Raw genomic sequence first — 27139 nt, 5'->3', positions numbered from 1 at the left:
GACAGCCTTTAATGTTATGTGATATTTAGAAAGTAGGTTACTAGGTCAGGTACAGCTAGTCCTGAATGCTTGCCAGTGTCTGCTTTTACACACAGTTAATAATAGAGTGACCTGCCAGGCTAAAATGAGATGTGACCAGTGCTTTCCATGTGGATTTAAACGAACTTTGATTATTCATGATAGATAGATAGATAGATAGATAGATAGATAGATAGATACTTCCAGGTTATAACCAATTGTTAATGCACAGATTTTCAAAAGAAAAAAAGCAGTGCCATACTATGCTGAAACTGTAAGATGGATAGAGGAATTGACTACTAATATAAAAATATTTATTTTGGAAGCTTAAAGCAGAACCCCAGTCAATTGTTTTCACCATTCTGTGCACCCCCCACTACATGGATCATCTGCCCATCTTTTCTAGGGATGAGGACAAAGCTCATACCCACCTGACCCGCCGATCCTCCTGAAAATCACGCTCCCCCCCACAGGCCAGCGGTGGACTGTTCCTGTCTATGGAGTGTGCATTGAGCATGCTGATGTCCGAAACATTCCATTTACAAGACAGCTGGACCACTGGGGGGGGAGGGGCAGGAGTCAAAGGGACCGGTCTTATGGGGGTCAGGTAAGTATATCTACGCTGTCCTCTTCCCTAGAACGAAGCTAGCATTTATCCTGTGCAGTGCGGGCAAAAAAAAAAAAAAATGCCAGGAATTCTACTTTGACTTCAAATAGTTTGATTGGACCTGACTGGTCCCAATGAGCTATTTCCTTCACAGTTGCAGTGGCTGTGTACGCTGTATAACCACTTGAAGACCAGGCCTGTTCTGACACTTTTTGTTTACAAGTAAAAATCAACATTTTTTTGCTAGAAAATTACTTAGGATCCCCATATAATATCGTGACACCTCCTCCGACGATCCCCACAGAATGGATTGGATCTGTGGATTGAGCATAATAGATCAGACTCTGATCCATTATGTTCCCCAATCCGCAGGTCCAATCCATCCTGCAGGGATCGTCAGCTCTCTTTACAACTTACCTTTTCGTGGAGCGCTTCCGGTGTCACCCCGTAGGTTGCATGCCAACGATCCCCACAGGATGGTTCGGATCTGCGGATTGAGCATAATGGATCGGAGTCCAATCCATTGTGCTCCCCAATCCGCAGATCCGATACATCCTGCGGAGATCGTTGGCATGCAACCTATACGGGGGTGACACTGGACCCGCTCCATGAAAAGGTAAGTTGTAAAGAAGTTGTCAAAATGATATTTTCGCTAAAAACACACTAAAATTATTATTAGCAATCACAAACACAACATAACTTACAAAATTACTGCTATGTCTAAAGATAACACTGTATTGTGTTATTACAGTTATGCTCAAAAGTTTGCATACCCTGGCAGAAATCATAACATTTTGGCATTGATATCGAAAATATTTTTAAGGATAGTGATCCTATGAAACCCTTTATTGTCACATAGTTCACCCAAATGGCCCTGATCAAAAGTTTGCATACCCTGGAATATTTGGCCTTGGTACAGACACACAAGGTGACACACACAGGTTAAAGTGGCAATTAACCTCCCTGATGGTATTCCCGAGTGTAGCTCGGGGTAAAGTTTCAATACCAAAAGCGGTAACCCCGAGCTACACTTGGGCTTCCCTTGCGGCGCTGCTCCGGGATCCCTCGATCACTTACCTTGTCCTGCGCTCCCGCGATGTCCCTCCTGCAGTGTCCCCGGCAATGTAATCCGGTGGATGCCGGCATCTGTCATCTGGGTTTCGTCCCCTGCGAGCATCGGGACGTACAGGGGGACGGAACGGCGGGAAATTTGAAAATGACAAAAAGTGACATTCACTGAAATCACTAAAATCACATAGTAAAACATTACTGTATCAAACCATTTCACATACATTTTGTCCCTAGTGCTTTGTCCTGTGCCCTGCCTGCATTTTTCCTGTTCTTTCTGCCTGGAAACTGAGAAACGTCCATGGTGTCCAAAAAGCATCCCTTTAGGTCAAAATCGGTTTTAGACCAGCTAGAGAACAGCGATAGTAAATTAGAATCACTTGCAGAATTGAGTGATAATGATTCGTGGGGAAATTCGTCATCAGACACTGAAAACGATTTTGCGACTTTGCTCAGTGATGTGCGAACTTGGCACTATATTTCAAATTTCAGTGTTTTTGGTTTGATTATATTATTGAATTACATTTATTATTATTATTATATTATTATTTTTTATGATTATTTATGAAATTATAATTTATGATTTTGTGTTTCAAATTTTATCATACCCGGGATGTTTACTAGACTCTTGTTCGGACAGATTTCAGTGAGTTATTCCTAAAATTTACAGGCCTACAATAAAAAAAATACATATTTCCATGCAAAAAAATGTACCGCATTGAGCACAGAAATATGGACATAATCAGACCGCTAGGGAGGTTAAAGGTTATTTTCCCACATCTGTGTCTTTTTAAATTGCAATTAGTTTGTTAGCTCACTTAGATGCACTGAATAGGCTAGATACTGAGCCATGGGGAGCAGAAAAGAACAGTCAAAATACCTGCATAACAAGCTAATGGAATTTTATAAAGTTGGAAAAGGACATAAAAAGATATCTAAAGCCTTGAATATGCCAGCCAGTACATTCAGTCACTTATTAGGAGTGGAAAATTTGAGGATCTGTTTATACCAAGCCAAGGTAAGGTAGACCAAGAAAGATTGCAACCACAACTGCCAGAAGCATTGTTCGGGATACAAAGAAAAACCAACAGGTAACCTGAAGAGAAGTACAGACTGATCTGGAAAAAAGACAGAGTGATTGTTTCAAGGAGCACAATACGATGATACTTGAACAAAAATAAGCTGCATGGTCAAGTTTTCAGAAAGAAGCCTTTACTGCTCCAATGCCACAAAAAAGCCCAGTTACAATATGCCTGACAACACTTTGATAAACCTCACTGGGCTTTTTTGTGATAATAACCTTAACGTGTCAAATTAGCACTTGTGGCTGTATTTGTACCACTGCTGCATCCCCATAGAGTAATAGGCTGAACAAACAAACTGCTCATTTACAGTGTATGGGCCAGAGAACCCTTGTGAATGAGTCTCTCATTTTATTACACTGTTTTTTTTTATATTAATATTTTTATAATGTTTATTTTTTTCTTTCACAAGGTTGCTGGGGGGAGGGGCTTTGGTGAAATACCAGCGGCCTATACAGTTATGAATGAATGGTGATTGGTATCACTCACTATTTTCATTCAGGATAGCAACTGGCTGATAAATATGACATTTTTTCCACCTCCGCCCCCTCAATCCTTAAGTGATCCCCTGGGGGACTAGGCACAAGAGGGAAGGGTATCCTGGACAGAGGGAAGGTGATTAGCAGGGCTTTTTTCAGCACAGAATTCAGTTCTGGCACATCCAGCACAAAATGTATGTACTGGCAAAGGAGGCTGGGGTGTCCTGACTGTTGGGAATCTATTGTATCTGGGAGTGTAGTGTTACTCGGGGCGTCTATTGTTACTGGAGGAATTTACCATTGTAGGGAATCTCTTTTTACTGGTAGGGGTATCTTTTGTTGCTCTGGGATTTTTATGTTGTTGGGGCATATCCACTGTTGAGGGAGGAGGGTCTATTGATGCTTACTGCTGAGATATTTGTTGTTGCTAGCAGGGGTCTATTGTTGCTGTAGCAGATCTTTTGTTGCTGATGGGGGATTTATTGTTGCTGGGGTCTTGTTGCTGGAGGTATCTGTCATTGCTAGGTGGTGGGGTTGAGTTATCATTAGCCAATTCCATACGAATTACCTAATACCAGAAAATTATACTTTGCTCTGTATTCTCTAAAAGGAGCAGTACTAGGAGGTGGATAGGGGGCAGAGACAAGGGACGGTGCTCAGAGGTAGCTATTCTCTAAGCCATGGTGATTAGTATGTATGGGGGATGGGTTCATCGCCCATGCACTGATCACGCCCTCCTGGTTGAACTTCTTGGGGCCTGGGCCTTGCACAGGAGGGCTGGCAGTACCCCAATTATAAGCAGCCCTGGTCACACATAGTTTATGTTTGTTTTTATTTTTTTACTGTAATAATGCAGTAAGAAATAAATCAAAGAGAGTGAAGACATCAAGGATTAAACAGAAAGAGGAGATAATATAATAGCCAAAAATCAGCCTCTCTGTTTTCATTATGGTATGCTACAGACCCGAATTTTCTTTCTCGGTGCCCTGTGGTACGTTAAGATTTTTCAAAACCCTAGCAATGTTCCTACTCTCAACAAATCAATTATTCATAATTAATTGATTAATGTCAAAGGCTATGCAATGCTGGCAAAGCTTTTTAAGTATTTAAATGGTTAGTTCACCTTCAACAAAAATGATGATGATGCAGATGAGGGCAGGGTTTCCACCTCATCCCTTTAAACCCGAACACATATTATTTACACAGGTTCTGGGGCTATTTTAATGCAGATAAGGCATTAAGTGAGTTTAATTACCACCTTAATCAGCCACAGAACATGTGTAATTAATATTCAGTTTTAAAAGGGATGAGGTGGCAACCCTAGATAAGGGTCATCTGTAGATATAAAAAACTGAAGCTTTGACTAAAGATGAATAATGCCCTTTAGGTGTAGGTCATATGTGTAGGCCATTTATGTACCTCATGAAGCCTGACGAGAAAACTCGAAGGATGTTGCCAAGAGAGGACCAGCTGCTACTGTTCACCTTCATCATCAGAGGAGTGATCTATCAAACACTGATCTCCGAACTACTGCATCGAAGGATGAGAGAGCATATGAGGAGGTTATAATCAGAGAAAGAACTTACTCATGTGAAGGTGAACATTAAGAGCTGAGCCTCTCTTAGCAACGTCCTGGGATTATTCCAGTCAGGCTTTGGGAGGTACATAAAAGGCTTACACCTTTAGCAAGGGCATTATTCAATTTTGGTCAAAGATGCACAGTTCTTATCTACAGACATCCCTTATCTACATAGGCTTTTTTTTTTGTAAAGAAAAAACTATGCCATTAAATGTAAAAATATTGTGGTCCTTTAAAGAAAAAAGAATGATCATTGTTTATATGCAATTTACAATAAAATAAATTATAATTGCAAATCACTCAAGGAAAGAAATTGACCTTTCACTTATCACCAGTAAAGAATAGCCAGTAAACACAGTATATGTGGCATCAGATTATAAACTCTCCTACATTGCTTCTTTGTATTATGCCAATTTATGATACATTTATTGAATGCCCCGAACACTCTGGAATTGATGCAAGGTTGGAAAAGCAACAGAAAAGTCAGGAACAATGATGTGTGAAATGAGTTTACTCATTGCCCTTGGATCCTGCCATACACTCTGAGCTTCAGATTAGAAGTGAAATGCACTTGTCAGATTGGCTCTTGTGCTTTATATGCTGGCATATATTCTATAGCTGACACATCATTACAGCCCTCTCTTATCTCCTAAAGATTTCAGGCAGTGACTAACATGAAACAGTGATGGCTCCACCATGATTAGTTTTATAAAACTGTATAACATATAAAACATATAATATGTTTTACATTACATTAAACATTTAGTAGACAAAAAGCATTTAAACCGAATACACTTAAAAGGAAATTGTTTTATCATTGTGAGTAATGCTTGTTTATCACCAAAAGAGAATATATACTATGTTTATTTAAACTTCTCAGAAGAGTTTTGTTAAAGTGTCCTTTTAAAATGCAAATCCCATAAACTCTCCTAAACTTTCTTAAATGCTTGTGCAATACGAGCCACTATGGGCATTTTTTGCTTTCTCTGCCAGAGGCTATGGCATTTTTTCTACTCCTAGTGTGTGTAGCACCCCTCAGGCTTAGCTAGGGGAAGCTAGTCAGGTTTTTAGGCAGAGGCTGAATAGCAGCCTGGGATGAGTCAGCCAGGTTACTCTGGGTCAAGGCTGAGGGCTCTGCAGGTCAGTTCCCTGGTACCTCCCCCTGCTCTAGAAGCTTGAGAAGTTTCTAGAAGGTAGTGGCGGGAGTGAGGAGGGGCTGATCTGCATGTTTAAAGGATCTTTACCAATTCCCAAGCAGTAGGCTTGGCATGGGGCCAGGACAGTCGTTAAGTATGAGAGAGCCTGATCTGCAGGAGGAGTAGTGTTGGGTGGAAGATGGAGTGAGAGGCTGGAGTGTGGAGCCTGCGAGGGGGCCCAGGGAAGGGGCCTACCTACAGGCAGGTGCTGGAGAAGAGGATCTCCACTGTACCACCATCTTTAAGGGAGGATATCCTGAGCAGCAGGGAAGGAGCCAGCCCAGAAAAAGGCCTGAAGGCAGCCACCAATGTATTAAGATATCAGGAAGGACTGTGTGAGTACTCCTTTGCTAAATTGGCCATTTCTGCTCCCAATTGCCCAGGGAATATCATCAGCACAGCTGGGTGAAGAGGAGGATTCATCTGGGGTCTGAGGAGGTACACCAGAGAGCTGGAATGCTCTTAAAGGAGAAATTATTTTTGTCCACATCTGTACATAGTTGCTAAGAAGTTTGTCCGCACATTGCTGTTCTCTTGGGCATCCCATATACCCTTCAACCCTATCTAAGTTATTAACCCCTTAATAAAATCAGTGCCTGCTCTGCTCTGCCTGCCCACTCCCAGCACATATGTCGGTGTCTCATGGAAAGGTCCCGATCTCACCTTGCGATTGGGACCTTTTCTAATCATGTGACTGCCATGACAGTGAACCACGGCGGTCACATGACCTTAAAACCCCGTCCCACCTACGGCGTCTGAAACCCCATAAAGGGAAGAGGTTAAAGCAATTTAAAGCAGATTTAATTACGGTTTGGTTAAAAAAATTGTTTTTTTTATCTGGACAACTAGATTGTCATGAGATACAAGTAGATTGGGACATCGATTTAGTTCCTGGACAAGTCGTTTTTTCAAAAATTTCCACACCCCTGTGAGGGTCTTAAGACCATAATACTGTATACCGCCCATTACCTATAGTGGATTACTCTTGTTTTGGTTATAGATTCTTCGTATATGTCTCTCAGGCTGAGCTTTGATATTGCAGGCAACTGCTGCAGTCCATCTTGGGAGCTTACTTCCACAAACTGGGCTGCCTATATCTACTCTTCTTTTGTAGAGCAGATGCATATGCTCCAAGAATAAGTGTGAAGAAGCCAGTCTTCCTCAAGCTCTTGGTAGATTTCCTAAATGTAAATGTTAACAAATATTTGTCAGGTTAACCCAACCCCTGCCAGGAATTTCTGCACAAATTTTGTTTTATGCCTGTTGCCATTATAATATACAGTACAGGATAGATGCTTTTTAACTTGACAAGTGACATTGCTATTTTATGACAAGTCAGAATATGAGCCCGATTTACATCTCGTCTTGACAATCGTGCACCCTTTGTTCCTGTGAAGGATTAATCAGATGAGTCATGACTGACAAATACAATTGCAGTTAACATATGACAAGGAAAGCATATCATCTTGCATTGGGTTTATTCAGTTATTTACAACATAGCAATCCTAGAACACATAAAATAGACAGTGATGCCTGAAGAATAAAACTGGATTTTATTTAGAGGTCAAGTGGAATGCAAAAATAGGATTTGCAATAAGAACCAACATTAGCTTAGCCACATGAAGCAAATCACCAATTTTGATGATAAAACATCTTTCAGGTGTTTCTAAGAAGAAGGTGCCATGGTTTATTCTAAACATTTCTGGACAGTCTCAAGTGTCTTTGTTCCCACAATATACATCATTAACCCTTTCCCGCCATGACTCCCAGCCCTTTAGAAGTTTCTAAATGCCAGGTGGGCATTTGGGTCATGTGACCGATCTGATTGGCAGTCACATAATTGGAAAGCTGCTGAAGGCAAGTATGCATTGGGAGCTTTCTGGTCCCCACTGGTAACTGTCCTAAGAGCGCACAGAGTGTGCAGTCTCTCACTGAAAATTGTCTACATAGGGCCATATATATGCGTCCTCTCGGTATAAAAATCCACCCCAAGAGGCCACATATATGCTTACCTCCAGCGGGAAGAGGTTAATATGCAATGCAGGAGGGTGGTCTCAAAACTGTTAACCCTTTGTTACTTCATACAGTGTTCAAATCTAGTTTACAGCTGATAATAAAGAAGTGTGAGCACAGTATAGACAGAGGTAATTATGTTAAAGCAGAGCTCCAGGCTCCTCCCAAAAAAGTAAAAGTCAGCAGCTACAAATACTGTAGCCACTGACTTTTAATATAAGGACACTCACTTGTCCAGGGATGCAATGATGTCCTCACCCAAACCAATTCTTCAAACAGCTTCGAGTGCAGGTACTGGCATCTTCAGTAAGGGAAACCAGCAGTGAAGCCCTGCATTTGTTGAAGTGAAGTGTCCCAGAAGGCTGAGGTGGAATGGGGGGGGCAAACTTCCACTTTATATTGCAGCTGCGCATCTGACCAGAAGTGTGAGCAAAACCAGGTACACGCTCCCCCCAAAAAAGTGTCAAATGTGGCAGTGGTGGTGGGGGGGAGAAGTAAACAAGTGGAACTTCCCCTTTTGGGTGAAGTTCTGCTTTAAACATTCTTTCACAGCCCCTCCTAAACATCACAAAACAGGCAGAGCATGTGTAGTGCCCCTCTAGTTAGCCAGGGGGAGCTAAATAGGTTTTTTTTAGTTGGAGGCTGGATAGCAGCTTGGGATGGGACAGTCAGGTTAACTTTAGGTCAGGGCTGAGGGCTGTGTAGGTCAGTTCCCTGATACCTTCCCCTACTCAAGAAGCTTGAGAGGTTTTTAGAAGACAGTGGGTGGGGGTGAGGAGGAGCTGATCTGCATACTCAAGAGACTCAAGCTGGAGGCTTGGCATGGGGTCAGGACAGCCCTTAAGTATGAGAAAGCCTGATCAGGAGGTGGTCAGTGTTGGGTGGAATATGAAGTGAGAGGCTAGCGTGGAGCCTGGGATAGGGCCCATGCAGGGAGAGCCTACCTACAGGTGCTGGACAGGAGGATCTTTCTACCTCAACTGTCCCCTGAGAGAGGACAGCCTGGGAAGCAGGGAAGGAGCCAGCCCAGCGTAAGGCCTGAAGGCAGCCACCAACCCAACAAGCTTACAGGAGAGGCAGAGTGAGTAATCCTACATCCCTTTGGCCAGATAAGGGCAGAGTGCAGTCAGGTAGAATACCCAACTAACTCCTCATCTGGGACTGTTTGCTAAAGTGGAGGCTTCTGGGTCCCCTTTCCAAAGGATTCCCTCATGCAGCCGGGGGAAAAAGAGAATTCATCTGGGGTCTGAGGTGCTACACTAGGAGGGCTGGAGAGCTTTCCAAGAATAGGCTTTTTGTCTAATGGACATGTAAATAGTTGCTAAGGAGTTTGTCCATGCAGTTCACAGTTTCATTGGGCATCCCATACAGCCCTCAACCCCATCCAAGCTGTCAACCCCTTAATAAAACAAAACCAAGGACTGTTTACTGTCTCCAGTGTGCAAGTATGGAAGAAAATGTGTGTTGCCTAACTGTGCAAGAATATAAGGGGACCAAAAACGCTGGGACTTCTAAGGGGCTAGTGCTACACATGTAAGGATTTTTAAGCAAGTAAAAACACTTAAAAAGGTAACTATCAATATTTTTGTTATGCTATGTTAGGCCAGGTTCACTTATGTGCTGCCGTACGGGACACAATTTGCACATGTCAGCCTCCTGCATCTCTCTGGAAGTGCAAGCTGACATGAAAAAGAAGACTGAGTAACTGTTGCAGCTAGGGGTGATTCAGAAGTCTCACAGTGCCTGGGTATCCCCAGTAGTCCTGGTCCCCAAAAAGCATCAGACAACCAGGTTTTGTGTGTACTGCAGGAAACTGAAAGGCATCACTACTGCAGATGTCTACCCCATGTCCATGGTTGGTAAATTGTTGGATAGGATGGCAGCTGCCAGCTAGCTAACAATCATGGATCTGAGCAAAGAATACTGGAAAATTCCTCTGACACCTGAGGAGTCCACATTCATCACCCCATTTGTATTGTTTGAATTTACAGTCATACCATGTGGAATGAAGAATGCCACAGCCACCTTTCATGAATGACCTACTGGAAGGGCCTCTGTAGTAGCCTACCTGGATTAAATTGCTGTGTTCAGTACTACCTGGGAAGAACACTTGGTGCACCTGTTGCAAGTTCTAGACAAACTAACAGCAGCCAGTCTGATCATCAAGCTCAGTAAGTGTCAGATATGCATGACTGAGGTCCAGTACTTGGGACACCTGGTAGGAGCAAGCGCCTGAGACATGAGGCAAGGAAGGTCAAGGCCATCTTGGCCTGGCCTACCCCTCCAACCAAAAGGGAGATTATGTCATTCTTGGGGACAGCTGGCTACTATAGGACATTTGTGTGCAACTACAGTAGCCTGGTTAAACCATTGACTGACTTACCTAAAAAGAAACTTCCTAAGGTGGTGCCAGTGCCCCTGTGCTACAGGCTCCACTTGCTATTTCCTAGTGCAATTGGATGCTTCTGCCCATGGAACGGGTGTTGTCCTAAGCCAGGTGGATGATGCAGGAGAGGAACATCCCATCCTCTACCTGAGCAAGATCTACCTGAGCAAGAAGCTACCTCCCAGGGAAGTAGCATACATCACAATTGAATAGGAGCGTATTGAGATTGTGTGGGCTATCCAGACGTTGCAGATGTACCTCTATGGATGGCATTTCACCGTGATCACCAATTTCAAACAACAAAGCTGGTTGAATCGAGTTGCTGAGGTGAATGGCACACTACTTCGGTGAAGCTTAAGTCTTCAGCAATATGATTTCACAATCCAGCATACGAAAGGTGGCACCCATGGCAGTGCGCACAACAAGCCGATTCAACAGCTCACAGTTGCATCAGGAAGGAAAGTGCAGTTCCATCCCATGCAACCACCTAACGTTTGTAAAAATAAGGAGACATAACAGCAGTGATCCCCTTTACATCTTCTCGGGAAAGTATCTCACACAATCAACAACTTTTAGCTGCATTCCAGGACATACTTATAAGTCCGTTGAGAGGGCATGCAGACACTCTCAATCCTATTACCCTAATACACATTTCAGTCTAACTCTAATAGCTATCATAAAACTGTAAAACATTTTAATTCTGTCATGCTTGGAGCCTCAGGGTAATAAAACCCATTAGGAGTACATGGCAAGCAAAAAAATGTCTTGCTCCAGCTAATGGATATCTATCCTGGTTTCAAACTTTTTATCAGTCATAAATAACACAGCTGGGAAAGGGCCCAATGTGCATTCCTGTCTGATGGGATATTAGCAAAGAATCAGAAACCTCAGTGTATTTCATAACACCTGAGATAATAACAGTACAGCCAGAATAAGGGCATATTTACCTCTTTAAATTATTAGCAGCATGTTGAGCCCAAACACCGCTACCCTAGGAAGTACCAGGAGTTGATCTGGCCCAGTTCCTCTCCCAAAGTGGAATAGAAATCCAAAATCCCTCATATTTATTTTCACTCAAAATGTAATTTCTCACAGGACAATAATATGCAAGTTACAGACTGTAATATTAATACTTGTAGAAAACTGGATCTGTGGCATGATCACACAGTGAATCCCAGCGGCCACAACTTAGACATGGTGATTGGCCAAATCATTTCTGGCAACACCCCCCTCAAGGTCCAGCAATGAGGGGGTGCATTCACTCTTGACAGCTCTTGTTTAACATCAAACCAAGAAACATCTGCAAAGACTTGAGACTTGTTCATTGATTAGACTTTGATGAACAAATTGTCTCTAATGCATTAATGCAGCACTTAAAGAATCCCTATCTCTTGAAGAGCACTACTATAGTGTAAATCTCTGAATATACCTAATTGTGGTGACAGTGTGTGTTACTGACATTTATTCTAAAGCCATAGTTGTCAATGATGTTGTTGTGAAGAGCTAATAGGCCGGAACCTGGTGACGGTTTTGGGTTTAAAGGGTTAATTGTTTAGTTAACTAAACCAAGTGATAATAGCTCTTTGTCTCTTGGCACTTAGGTTGTGTTTCCCCAAACCTGGAGAATCTTTGTGCAGGGTCAGGCTAAGAGTGGCCTTGTTGCATATTAGTGACAGTGCAGTGTGAGTTGGCCAGCCATTTGTCACCAGTTGGTGAAGAGGGAGTGGTCTGATGTTGTGTCCATCACAGTTGAGGCTAATTTACTAAAGGAGTTGAGAATGTTCACAGAATAAACTGTGTGACTATTCAGTTCAATTATCTAATCATGTGTATATTTAAGCAGAATGTCACCTTAAATTACACTCTATGCCTTCCAGCCCCTTCTGTTTTTTGCATTTTTGGGGGGGGATAGGTACCTGGCTTGGAAATCCACCAGAAGTTCTCTCCCCCCCCCTTCCACCACAACCTTCTGGGACATGTCACAGGTCACACAAAGTTGTGGGACCATTCACAAACTGCAGCGCGGTTCACATGTGTGCAGTGAGCAGCCGGTTGTGAAGCCAAATGGAATCACAGCCTAACCCATGGACAGGTGAGTGCCCATTTATTAAAAGTCAGCAGCTACAGTATTTGTTGCTGCTGACTTTTACCTTTTTTTCAAACAGGGCAGAAAACCGCTTTAAATACATGAACAGGGATTTACTTTCCACATGATTGGATTAGTGAAGTGAATATTTATACAATTTATGTGTGAACATTCTTGACTCCTTCAGTAAATCAGCCTCCAATTATCACGCAAATTGGGGATTTTGTTTAAACCAGTCAAACCTGAGTGCAAGACTTGTATTGCAAAAGAATAGGGAGATTAGGAGAGAGTAAAGATAACAGCAGATGTGAGAATGCAGAAGAGTATCAGCCAAGGTTTCTTCAAGGCAAATATTAATTTAACTTTTGGAAATCTGGTCTAGCCAGGTCTGTGTTCTCACTTTATGCCTTCTGCATAGGCTAAACTTGACTATGTTTAGGACCCTCAAGTGACCCGTGGTTGTCAAGTTGTACCTGCTTGTTTCACCATCCTATGGACAACTGTGCAGTATTCATAAGTGTAAAGCACAGCCTGTATCTGCAATAAACACATATGGATGCCCCGTGTTTATATTGGACTAGAGCTATACATACAATGTTTTTAAAATGGCAATACACATTGCTAAGGTTATATATAAACTTTTGGCCACATAAGGATTGACACTATTGCTGTGACCACCTACACATGTCATCACTTGCATGTAATTGGAGCATGTGTTATATATCAACATTTTGGACTTTTTTATTATCTTTATTTGGGGAGTTTTCTATTTTATTACATGTATATATTTGTTTCTGTTAAGTGTGGTATGGGACACTTAGCACGTTTTGCATTGTTTATATTCCCAGAGAGGGGATTTTGCACTCAAGCATTAAGTAAATTGGATCCCTCAATTGTGGATTAAGAGGGGATTGTGTGTATGTGCACTTATTGATATTTATGATCTTGGCGCAAAACCAGATCCCCTCGAGCGTTCTCCCTCTACAAATCTTCCTTCCTCACCTACACCACCTCCCTCCACGCCGCCAAACAAGCCTATTTCGTAACCCTCATCAACACCCTCTCCACCTGTCCTCGCCAGCTCTTCTCCACTTTCAAATCCCTGCTCTCTCCCCCCCCCCCCCCCACCTCCACCCAGCACCTCACTCACCGCCCACGAGATTGCCAATCATTTCCAAAACAAGATTGACGCAATCTGTAAGGACATTGTCAATTCACAATCCACCTCTCCACCTAGCCTCCTTCCATCACCCCCTCTACTCTCCCCTCCTCTGACCTCGCAGCCGCACTGTACCCCACCATACCTAACGTCCTGCACACTACCACCTCCCCAACACTCCTCTCCCTCAGCCCTGCTACCACTGAGGAGGTCACTAAGGTCTTCACTGAAGCCCGCCTCACCACTTGCCCCCTGGATTCTAACCCCTCACAACTCCTCCAGTCACCCCCCTCCTCCATCATTCGCTCCCTCACCCACCCCCTCCTCCTTACTAAACTGCACTCCTTTGGTGTCAGGGACGCTGCTCTCTCCTGGTTCTCCTCCTACCTATCCCAACGCTCCTTCAGCGTCACCTACAACGCTGCCACCTCCCCCTCTCTCCCCTCTCTGTTGAAGTCTCCCAAGGCTCTGTCCTTGGACCCCTCCTTATCTCCATCTACACCTCCTCCCTTGGAAAACTGATACATTCCCATGGCTTCAACTATCACCTCTATGCCGACGACAACCCTCACCTCACCCCCTCACTCTCCGCCCGCATCGCCCACCTCCAACGACATATCAGACTGGATGACGCTCTATTTCCTCAAGTTAAACCTGTCCAAAACCGAGCTCCTAGTTTTCCTCCCAGCCCGCGCCCCCCCCATCCTCTCCATCACGACTAGAAACGCCACCATCAATCCCACCCCACACGCCAAAGTCCTGGGTGTCACCCTGGACTCAAACCTTTCCTTCCAACCTCATGTCCAATCACTATCAAAGTCATGCAGGCTCCACTTCTGCAACATCTCCAAGATACGCACGTTCCTCACCCCAGACACCACTAAACAACTCATACACTCCCTCATTATCTCACGCCTGGACTACTGCAACTCCCTTCTCACTGGACTACCCAAACAAATTCTATCCCCACTCCAGTCTATCCTGAACTCAGCAGCTAGACTCATCCACCTCACCAACCGCTCCACATCTGCCACCCCCCTCTGCCAATCCCTTCACTGGCTCCCGATTGCCCAACACATTAAATTCAAATTACTAACTCTGACATTCAAAGCCATTCACAACGCTGCCTCAAACTACCTAACTGACCTGATACCCAAATACTACTCTACCCATGCCCTTCGCTCCTCACAGGACCTCCTACTCTCCAGCTCCCTGGTCTCCTCCTCCCATGCCCGACTGCAGGACTTCTCTAGGACTTCCCCCATCCTCTGTAACTCCCTACCCCAATCCATCAGACTGTCACCTACCCTCCTCACCTTCAGGCGCACCCTAAAAACCCATCTCTTCAGGGAAGCCTACCCCATCCTCACCTAACAACCGATCTCCTCCACTCTACCTACCACTCCATCCCCCACAGCCACGTCCTCCTGTTCCACTATCCCCTCCCTCCTAGTTTGTAAGCTCGAAAGAGCAGGGCCCTCGAACCCCTCGTGTATTGTATTGTACTGTATTGTCTCATGTTTTGTCCCCCTCGCTAATGTACAGCGCTGAGCACACCCCTCGGCGCTATATAACTACTGTATAATAATATTTATTTATATTTCTACACTATTATCATTGTATTGCACTGATTGATTGTGAGAAGATTGTATCACGTGATATTATCATTTTATTTGAGCATTTTATTTATCAAGTGCTACACTGTGTTTATATATATATATATATATATATATATATTTTGTCATTTGCACTTTATTGGGTCAAAGTTCTAGTGTCAGTAGCTTAGGGTTAGGGCCCCATTTAAGCACAGGAGGATTTATTTATTACATTGCTAAGGTTTTTATAAAAAAAACATACCTCACCAGACCATTCATTTCAACAACAATATTCCATGAGATTAGATGTGCATCCAATGTGTTTAATGCACCTTATTTACCTGTAAAAGCCTTCCTTGTGTAGACATCCAAAAGCCCTGAGGATAGGGAGTTGAGAGAAGGGGTCAGCACAGGCAGTAATTAGATACTCCATGAAGAAGAGAGGGTTCATTAGCAAGGAAAGAAGGGGATGTGCTAGGGTATTGACCTTTCTAAAGTAGCCAAACTTGCTAGTACATTTGGAGGCATATTGCAAGGCAATTAAAATTTGTTTAGGAAAAGGAAAAATGATGCAAATTGGCATTTAAAATATGTAATCTTTCAGTGCATTTAACTGTGATTTGTTAAATTGGTGATGGTGTTTCTTTAGGGCCGGCTCACACCATAGACATGCAGTCTGGATGCTTTTTGTATGCATGTTTTGTGACATGTTCCAGTGCATTTTTTATGTGTTCTTGATGCATTCTGATCCATTTTACCCCTCTTTTTCTTCAACTTAAATAAGGACGTGTGTTTTGGTGCATTTTTGGTACATTTTCTAGGCTTTTTACTGCATTCCAATACAGTTCAGTGCAGAAAAAATGCAGCATGTTCTACTTTTTTTTCTGGATCTGGAACGCACTGGAACTGACCACATTAGTGTGAATAATGCCATTGGAAACCATTTGACCTACTATCAATGTGTTTTTGATGCAAAAAACAAAAATGCACTGGACTGCATGTGGTGTGAACTGGCCCTAAAAGAATAACTGTATTTTAGTTGCAAAAAAAAGAACCTAACTGGCTCATAGTGCATAACAACCAAACACCCTATCTTTTCTCCTCCTGTGGTATAATGTCCATTCCATTTTGCTACCGCAGGACTGGCAAAGAATGTAAACGTTTTCTCTGCCTTATAGATAAACTTTGGCAGCATGTAGAATACCTAGCACATGAGTTTTTGTTTTTTTTTTTTCATTTAGTGTATGTGTATTTCTTAAAGTGATTTTAAAGGCAATAATAAAAAAAAATAACAAACACATTATGCTTGCCTGCTTTGTGCAGTGGTTTTGCACAGAGAAGTTCTGGTGTTCCTGCCCCCTCATTCCTGCCACTGCCCTCAAAACATGCAGACTGGGGGCACCCAAGCAGGTTTGCTCCCGATCTGCTGCTCTGCATATCTCTTCACACACAGAGTTGTGGCTCAGCCTTGTCCCTTCTCTCTTCTTATTGGCTCACTGGCTGTCATTGACAGCAGCAGCAGCCAATGGCTACAGTCTCAGCCAGTGAGGAGGGAGAGTCCCCAGAGAGCAGCGGCTCTCATGCACATTGCTGGATTGCAATGGACCTCAGGTAAGTATAAGTGGGGGTTGAGGGACCTGCTGCACACAGAAGGTTATTTACCTTCATGCATAGAATGTTCGCAGTCATGTAAAATTAATTAAAAGTGTGTGAACATTTTAAGGGAATGCACTTTGAAGGAGCCACACCTATCTGATGCCAAAGTAATATTGTGACGTTTTGACATTATAGTTACAGTTGCAATATAACATTAAATATCATTGAAGTAGCCAAGAACATTCCCTCAATTAAGCAGCTCTAAAATGAGCTAAGGCAAGGTTTCTAAAACTTTGCAATCTCAGGACCCACATTAGAAAATAGTTACCGGACTGGGACCCAAGAAGTTAATTTTTACCAATTTGTCAGAAAAGTCATGAAGATATAAGTAATAATAATAATAATAATAGCAAACACACACACCTTTTTCTGTAAAGGACCCAAAACAGCTGCTTCTGTAATGGGAGGACCTTCACCATTTCCAACAGGGTGAGCTATAGTATAAGTAATCAATACATGTAGAACTGCATAGGGGGGTTTCTGAAAATGTTCCTGAAAGGTGAACTTACACTTTAAGGCTCCTCTATTTTTTCAAGCTCTGCTTAAGCCAAGAGAGAAGGTTGTAGGCTTTTCCAATTACATCACCTCACGAAATTGTCTGCGTAGTTCATTTTGCGTTGCATGCATTTTAGCTTCCCATTCATGTCTATGCTGTAATTCATAGTTAGCATGTGATCACTCACCAATGGTGTGCTGCATTTATGCTTTTTTTACAAAAGTCATTTGTGACCCATCCCATGACCATATTTGAGTCTCAACACTTAATTTAACAAAAAAATGCTTAAAGGGGTTGTAAACCCGTACTGATACTGACTGGCCTCAGGTGATACACACAGGTAAAACAAACCATTCTATATAAGTTGTACCTGTTTATCTATAGCAATCCTTCCCCTATATCCACTCAAAGTGCAGAATTTACGCAGGACCTCCCAGCACTGAAAATCAGGGGTTGGAGAGTGAGGGGAGCTCTGAGAGCTGATTGGAGGGAAGGGACACCCCCCCCTTCAAAAAGCACACAGGGACAGAGCTGAGGCTGTTAATCACAGGCTGTGCCCTCCCCTGCCACCTTTTTTTCTCTTGGTGTCAGGAAAACTCATCCAATGTGATTCATCTTTATAGCAGTAGAATGAGGCAGCAGACAGAAATGATAGTTAGTGCTCTGGAGTGAGGCAAGTACACACTAAAGAGGGAAATTTTTTGTTCATATTTCATGTCTGAGGTTTACAACCACTTTAAATGATAAGTTCACCTTTAAGGACAAGGTAAATGTTTCACCTGTATTTAGGATTTAACAAGTAACATGATCCTATTTACCTGCCTCCTATTGCCAGATCCCCCATCCCTGTGACAGTGGGTGGGGGATCCTTTCTCCTGCAGCTGCCGTATTATTAGATATCACTGTGGCTGTGCGGGAGCTGCCTGCACAGCTGTGTCATTCATTCAGAGATCTATGAGTGAATGAAATACAAGTCCTGTCTCCCAACACAGGTTGCACTTCTCTATGGAGTATGAAAGTGCTGATCAGTGCCCTTGAAGTTTGACACTTTGTACAGCTCTGAAACTGACAGCCCGTACAGAGGTATGGGCAGAGGGCTGTAGACCATGTCTGCAGGAGCCTGACATTTCATCTGCAGTCCACTTATTCTGGGTGCAATGCTTTGCAGGCTCTGGCCGAAAAAAAAACAATAAATGTACATTTTCTTTCCTGCAAAAATGTGTGCATTTATTATTTTATTCATAAAGATTCCTCTTTAAGGAATTGTAACTTATCAGTTGGAGAACCCCTGGGGCCTCATTCAGTTTAAATCTTTAAGATGGCTAAAATCCATAAAGGAGGCTTACGAGGGCAACACTAGGCCCCCAGAACACCAGTTTTACATTCAGATCTAAGGAAAAAAACAATAAAAAGGACTACACTTTGCCTATTTTCCAAGGCAATAACTACTGAAAGGAAATAGTTTATTGCTGTCCATGGTGCTGAAATGCAGTGTACTGTATATATGACCTCCATGGTGCTGAAATTAAGTTGTACAAATCAGACTGAATTTATTTCATGAATATTTATACAGGTCTTTGTTATGTACTATATGCAGTATGTTTTTCACAATGTTCTATAGAATCACTGATTATTTTATTGTGGTTCATGCATGTTTAATCAAGCAATGTTATCTTTGTGTATGCATGATTTTATGATTAAGAATATGGCTTTTATCTTCTTCGACCTTCTTGTGATTGTGTTAGCTCTATAATTATTCTAAGTGCCCATGAAATGCTATTTTCTTTCATTTTTTAAAGGATAAGAAATTAAAGGTACATTCACAATATTAATTTTTGTATTTCCTCCTTATAATTCTCCGTTAACAAATACAGTTTTTTTGATTACTCAAGGTAAAATCCCTTTCTCTGGGTTAATTTATGGACACAGCCTCTCTTCTTTAATCTGGATCAAACGTGATTTTATAGTGCCACCTACAGGAGTAGGAAACTAGGCATAAACGAACTCGGCACCTCCAATGGACCGTCTTTCTAGTATAACTCTCCCTCTGCTATAGGCAAGTCAGAAGGAGAAAGGGGGTGGATAAATAACCACCTTTTCCCTGCACCAAGCAGCAAGGGAGACATACAGGACAAGTTACCAATTGCTACACCCGCCAAGCAGGAGAGATAGCGACCAGGAAAGTAGCTTTCTAGGATAGCGTAAGCAAGGGATTTCCCAGACACTTATAAAAATAGGCTTTCGAAGAACTGATAAAACCAGATGCAAGTTGCATGGCAGTAATGGAGAGTGCATGGACGGCGTCACACAACGAACCCCCTAGATAAAGGTGCAGATTAAGGAATGCGTGGCCAAAGGAAACTGAAAGGAAGAGCAAGGGCAGAGACTTAACCATTAATAGTACGCTTGGCAACTTCTAAACCAGAATGAAGGAAGGCCAACACCCAAGCCACCAAGAAGGAATGAGGATGGAACCCCAAAGCTTAGCTCCAAACAATATAAGCTCCCCAAGTGGGATGATAATACTTCCAGAAAGTAGACCTACAAGCCTACAACCTTATTGGAATCACTGTTCTAGACAACTTCCTGTCCCCCAAAACCTGGCTTCTTAACAGCTATGCCATTAAAGTCAGGGATAGTAAGAAGGGAGGAAAACCAGCCTAAGGGACAAGAGGTTCCTCTGAAAAGAAACCACCAGGGAGCATCCATGACCAGTCTCACACTCTCTGCAAAGCACAGATGATGAGGCCAGTCTGGGGCCACCAGAATAACCAGCATTCATTTGGCCTTTATTCTGTGCAGCAGATGGAAGGAGCTGAAAGGATGAAAGGTGAAAGTGAGATGGCACTGATCCCATGGTGCCACAGGCACCTCCGTCACATTTTCCAGAGGGCCCATTGTGTTCACCATGAACCTTTAAACCCACAGTTTTGGGTGGGATGCCATAGGATCCAGTCTATGAAATTCACCTGCCAGTCTATGACACCTGGAATGTGTGTGGCAGACACAGCTGGAACAAACCTTTCTGCATATGAGATGCCTCCAGCATTGCTGCTGTATGTCCCATACTGTCCTGATGAAGTCTCTTGAGGAGATCTGTCCAGTGTTCCAAGAACAGCTTAATCACTCAAAGCTCCAGGCTAATGATAGGCAGTCAAGCTGTTTCTGTGGTCCAGCACCATTGAGCCAATTACAAACCCAGGTCATCAGAGGACAGAGACCCTTTTTGACCGGTCCAGACAATTCTGATAGTCCATTCTATAAGGACATGATTGTTGTCTGCAGAGCCTTCATATTGAACGTGGCGTACAGTACCGCTTCAAAGGTAGCCACCATCAGACCTTGAACCAGCATGCAAAGCCATGGGACAGGATTCTGGAGGAACAAAGGCTACAGAACCACGGACATTGGAGGACATATGGGGCCAGGACACTTGGCACCACCCACTGGGTCTTCAAGGGCAATGAGCCCTTGGCTGAGGAACCAGGAGAATGAAAATCCATTCATGCTCCATGAAGGCAGGCCTTGACTTCCAACACAGTTCCTTCCCCATTATGGCCTGAATAAATACATGGCCTGAATAAATTACATTAATAAATAAAAGCTGATCATTGTAAGCATCCCTGTCAGTGGTAAATGGTTTGTCTCAACACTAACTGTTACATCTGCAGGACAGAGTGTTCTGCTGAAAAACAACAAATTTACTGGCTGGATCATCAGGTGAAAATAAAGAAAAGAAGGTCTGAGAAAAGAAAACGAATGCAGCTGCCACATCTAAGAATTCATCAGCTGCAATATGATAAATGTTTGCTTTTGGGGTTAAGGATTGGTAAGTTGCAATTTATTACATATTTGGTTTTGGGTTTAATACCACTTTGACTTTTCCTGTTGTATTTAACTTTAAAAAACTGCACAAACATGTGAGAATAAACATGTACCATGTTCTGCTGACTAAAGTATCTTTGAAGTGGTTCTTCACTATATACAGTAACTGTACTTCCCCTACTATAACTTCACTACCCTAAATAAGCTTTCCCATCCATCTTTATAGAACTTGTGATTGTCACTGTGCACTGGAACACAGGCACCAGAACATTGAATGTAAAAACTGGGAGCTGTATAGTGTAAAGCACAACATTTCTGCATTTGTAGACTGAATTTTGGTATAATAGCTGGGGGGGGTGACCCCTCTGGTTTTGTTTTAAAAAGGTACAGCTGCAGGTTAAATAGCACTTTGAAGATTCAGAAAACAACTTATGCAATTCATGAAGCATTTCATGAGCTAATGTAAAAACCTACAGATATTTACCTAAATTTTAGGGGAAATTAATAAACAATTAAAATAAAACAAAACTAGCCAACATGCAAGTAATTTATATATTATACATTTTTCTGTTGAGAGCTTTTAATTAGCAAGAGCTGGTTAAACCTGGGAATATATTATAATGCTTTTTAAAATTCCAGACAGGCCACATGTTAACTGTTGTTGTTTAAAACATTGTCTGACTTCTGCCATCAAATAAAATAGATGATCTTTATAGCTTTGTTTTTGAATCTTTTAAAATAAATAACAACAATTTCAATTATCGTCATTAAAGACAATGGTCTCAGGGTGTAATTCAATTTTGAAGAAAGCTATTCATTTTCTTAAGCTGCAATTAAGCCCTGCATACGTAAGTTTGTTTAATGGTCTAAAGCTAATTGAGAACTTTTTTTTTTACTTTAATACAATAGACTTCACATATTTGCACATTTTGGTTATCATTTAAAGCTAAAATAAAAATATTTTATTTGCCTTCCCTGGTTTCTCCTTTCCCTCCTCCAGATGCTAATTACATTTTTAAATAAAAACCTGTTTTCATTGCATACCTTTTTTTAAACCCAGTGACTGGATCTCTGTGTGCCTCTGTACAGTGCAGACACAACATGGCTATTGGGACAGGCTAGCAGAGTGTTGTACATAACTTCCTAAAAACATAGCAGTGCCCTGATACCCTCAATACCCCTGTCAAGAGGCATCAGCACTGTTGCAAGTAATTATGCAAATATCAGAATGCCTTGGTAGGTGGATATCAGTCTGTGGGAGTGGGTGTTTCTAAGCACACTGCATTTGCATACAGGCTGCCCTAGACAATGCCCATATGTGATGCTGAGCCTCTGTGATTGAAGAAACTAAAATCCAATCGATGAAAGGCCCAGGGATATTAAGACTGGAGAATAAAGGGCTAGATCAGCCTTTCTCAACCTCTTTACCCCAAAGGAAATAATTTTCATGTCTCAGGGAACCCCTGCTAAGATTAGTGCATTGGCGGTCATTAGGAATAATGCCCCTTATATTGGTGGGGGTCAGTGGGAAGAATGCTCCTTACATTGGGGGCCACTGGGAATAATGCTCCTTACATTGGTGGTCAATAGGAAGAATGCTCCTTATATTGGTGGTCAGTGGGAAGAATGCTCCTGACATTGATGGCCAGTGGGAAGAATGCTCCTTACATTGGTGGCCAGTGGGGAGAATGCTCCTTACATTGATGGGCAGTGGGAAGAATGCTCCTTACATTGGTGGCCAGTGGGGAGAATGCTCCTTACATTGATGGGCAGTGGGAAGAATGCTCCTTAAATTGGTGGTCAAAATGCCACCCTTACAGACACGCCACTGGCTCTGTCATGTAGTGTTAGACCTAGAAGTTTGCAGGCACCATGACAAGAGGTGTTAAATAGCCACAGCTCAAGAAACCCCTAAACACTTCTGAAGACACCCTGGAATTCCATGGAACCCTGGTTGAGAATCTTAATCTGCTGTTTCCTCTACCATGCTGTCACTGTATTCCTAACAGTGCCTAAAATGGCATGTTGAATCTGCCAGCCTAAAAGTTTGAGTCTGACTGGTGGCTGTGAATAACTGTATATAAAATACACTTATGGAAATGGAGCAAACAGAGAAAAAAATGTCCATTTACTTTTGGTACCTTGAAAAGGGGGGGATAGCTACTCTTAAGAGCTGTAATTCCTAAACCCTTCCTCCAATTTGGATGCACATACCCTCAAATTAAACCTGAGTGTGTGCACATTCAGCCCATCTCCATTATATAACTATAGCTTGAATATGTTTTGGTAAATACCTGAAAAAAAACTACAGTTGTGCTCGTGTCCAAATATATATGGACCTAACTGTAGCTACTATCTTTTTATGATTATAGGTACTTTAGGAATAATGAAGCACTTCTACTTGAATGCCACTTTTAATGTTACTATGGCAGCTCTAGGCTTAGGCTATTTACAGTTCTTGTCAGATTAAAATTCAATCATATTGAAACATTGGGGGTTGACTTACTAAAAGCAAATAGGCTGTTCTTTTTGCAAGGGAATTATCCCCAGGGCTTAGTGATGAAGTTTCACCTTGCGAAGAATACCCAGTTGTGTGCAAGAAAAAAACATCTCTAGGGCTTACAACAGTAGGTTTGTATGGCCATATGAGACCAATAGTTTTTATTTTAACTGTTTAGTGTTCAGTTTATTGTTTATTCTAGAGTTAAAGATTAGGTTGAAGGTATGTGTAGATAATCTTCTTTAATATTGCATTCATACAGTTGGTATGATAAGTAACTTTTTCAGTCATGATAAACTAACAGTTAGTGCGGTAAAAGTATTAATGCTAAAAAACTTTTATGATCAAAAGGTATTTTTGTACAGGTTATTGGTGCTGTTAATTTTTTGGGGTTTTTTTTATAATTAATGAATTGATGAGGTTGGATGCAAAGCAACCTTCACCTGCAGCAAAATAATTTTCTTCAATAGACAGATGGAGCAAGCTTTCTATGAGCTTTCCTTAATTGACATCTTTGTGTTTATTTCTTGTGACATCAGAACTAAGCTGTAGATCAAGGTAAGCTCCCTAAATAAGGAAGATAAGCTAATACATGGATGGCTGGCTCTCACAGAGCAGAAAATAGATATCAGAGAAGTCACCAGATAATGCTAGTAGCTACTACTACTAAACTCTTTGACCATACATAGGCTATGTACACAAAGTACTGTCCAGGAAATTAAAGCTTGGTCCACTCAAAATTGTGACCCACATAAGACACTCGATCATCCTGCTGCAGCATGAATATCATCCCTCTATACGAACTCTCCATATTTTCAAATTAAATTGAGTTTATAGCAGATAGAGTGACATTTCCTCATAAGGAACAAACAGGCAGGCAGACCTGGGGAGGATAGTGAAAAGATATTCCCAGAAGGTTCAAAAGAAATGTGAGTTGGTGAAGGACTTTCAACCCACTGGAAAAGCCCACCAGCTTCTCTTCAGTAAAAATACTCAAAAAGGTCAATGTAAAAGACTTTTAATTGCTTTTATAGACAAATATGTAAAAGTTATAGAAATAAATGTGGCTCATTTGATTAACTGATGCATTTGTTTTTAAGAAAGTCAAAGTCAGGTTCCTGTAATTTGATGGACTAGATTTTGCCTTGATGCTTTTAAGCCATCTTCACATTTGCTCACAAGCCTTCACTATGACTGTTAGTGTAAGCAACTCAGCTTAAAGCCATATTAAGCCCAAAAGCAAACCTTTATTATATTGTAGCTTATCAATTCTTGGATGTTTTCGCTGCATTAGTTTTCTTTTTATAGGCTTTATTTCCTTTATTTTTACCTGGTGATCTAGCCAGTAAGTCTGTCCTTTTTTAACAGAACAAACTGTCCTGCAGATGTAGCAGTTAGGGGTTTAATACAAACCTATAAACAGGTTGATTCATGCTTAAGTGAGTTAGATACCAGCTCAGACAGGGTTGGTTAAGGGTTAACTCTTAGTCTCTGGTTTGCAGGCTATTTGGGTTTCAGCAGGCTCACCTGTGGTATACATTGGGGTACGGCTGAGACCGGAGAGCTGCTTAGAGAGTTGCTGATGGAGCCGTTGTGAACCAATTGGTTGGAGGCTAAAATCTGTGCTGCTGCTGATCATAACTACCAGAGAAGATTAACTATACCAAGACTCCTGGGATGCCACCAGTCATGGACCATGTCCCCGATAACGGACACACCACCATACATGGACTCTCATTCAACTGCAAGGTATGCCTGATCTAATTCATAGTCAGGGATGTAGGGAACCATTTGTAATTTATCCAGTATCATGTTTGCACTACTGAAGAAGAGTAAAGACTGTTATCCTTTTTTTTATCCTGACCTGAACTTATTCCTAAAGGGGTGCATAACAGGGATGGTGTATACAAAGAACCTGGGCCTGTAATAGCACTAAGGGGTATGAAGTATAAAGTACTACAGTACAAGTAAGCTGCACTTTGATGAAGAACAATGTCATTGCTAATTTCAATCAAGTTGCAGAGTCACAGGCAACCAGTTAAGGTGTAGTACCTTAGGAAGGTGGGGTATCCTGTGGTAGAGTGGGGGTTCCGGTTGTGCTCCCTTGGTAGCGGTCCATCTCCCATAGCAACCAGGAGCAGACCAGTGTTACAAAATAATTTTGCAAACTCTAAGCAGGCTTTCATGTGTTTTGGCTTCTGTCTAGCCACTCTGCCATAAAGCCAAGATCAGTGGAAGGCTTCACGGATGGTTGTCCTTTTGGAACTTTGCCCCATCTCCACACAGGATCTCTATAGCTCAGTCAGAGTGACCATTGGGTTCTTGGTCACCTCTCTTACTAAGACCCTTCCTCCCTGGGTTTTGCTGGGCCACCAGCTCTTGGTTGTGCCAAACTTCTTCCATTTGAGAATTATGGAGGCCTCTGTACTCTTGGGAATCTTCACTGCAGAAAAAAATTTGTAACCTTCCACAGAGTGTAAATTGTGTGTGTCTGATCTCTGCAGGCAGTTCCTTTGACCTCATGGATTTTGCTCTGATACAGTATGCATTGTCAGCTGTGAGGCCTTTTATAGAGAGGTTTGTGCCTTTCCACATAATGTCCAATCAATTTAATTTACAACAGGAGGACTCAAATCAAGGTGTAGAAACATCTCAGCAATAATCAAGAGAAATGGGAGGCACCTGAGCTTAATTTCAAGTGTTATTGAAAAGGGTCTGAATACTTATGCCAATGCGATATTTCATTTTATAGAGAGGTGTGTGCCTTTCCAAATAATGTGCAATCAATTTAATTTACAACAGGAGGACTCCAATCAAGGTGTAGAAACATCTCGGCAATAATCAAGAGAAATGGGAGGTACCTGAGCTAAATTTCAAGTGTTGTTGAAAAGGGTCTAAATAACTATAACAGTGCGATATTTAATTTTTTTCTTTTTTCATACATTTGCAAACATTTCTAAAATTCAGTTTTTACTTTATCATTATGGGGTACTGAGTGTAAGTTAATGACAAAAAAATTAATTTAAACAACTGTAGTATCAGGCTGCAACAAAAAACTGAAAAAAGTGAAGGGGGTCTGAATACTTCATAAATGCACTGTACACAGTCCACTGTGTGTAACTGTGTGTACATAAGGTCAGACGGCATAGATATTCTTTACAACTGTACAGCAGGCCAAATGCAAGGTTTCAATAGTTTCAATATACATACCTTCCTCTCAGTGGTAGTATCTCAACTATTTATTGATGCCATAATTATTATGTCCATTTCACTAGCTTCCTGCAGATTGATTATTATTTCTGCTGTAGCTGTGGCTTTCACAATAATCTACATGAGTGGGGTGAAGGGCATAATTGTGTTAATATCCTCTGGGTGCATACTCTATAATAAGGCA

The sequence above is a fragment of the Staurois parvus genome, unplaced genomic scaffold (genome assembly GCF_062004578.1).
Source record: "Staurois parvus isolate SC_StPar_1 unplaced genomic scaffold, SC_StPar_1.0 ptg000361l, whole genome shotgun sequence".
NCBI lineage: Eukaryota > Metazoa > Chordata > Amphibia > Anura > Ranidae > Staurois > Staurois parvus.
This window is presented reverse-complemented; position numbering follows the sequence as displayed.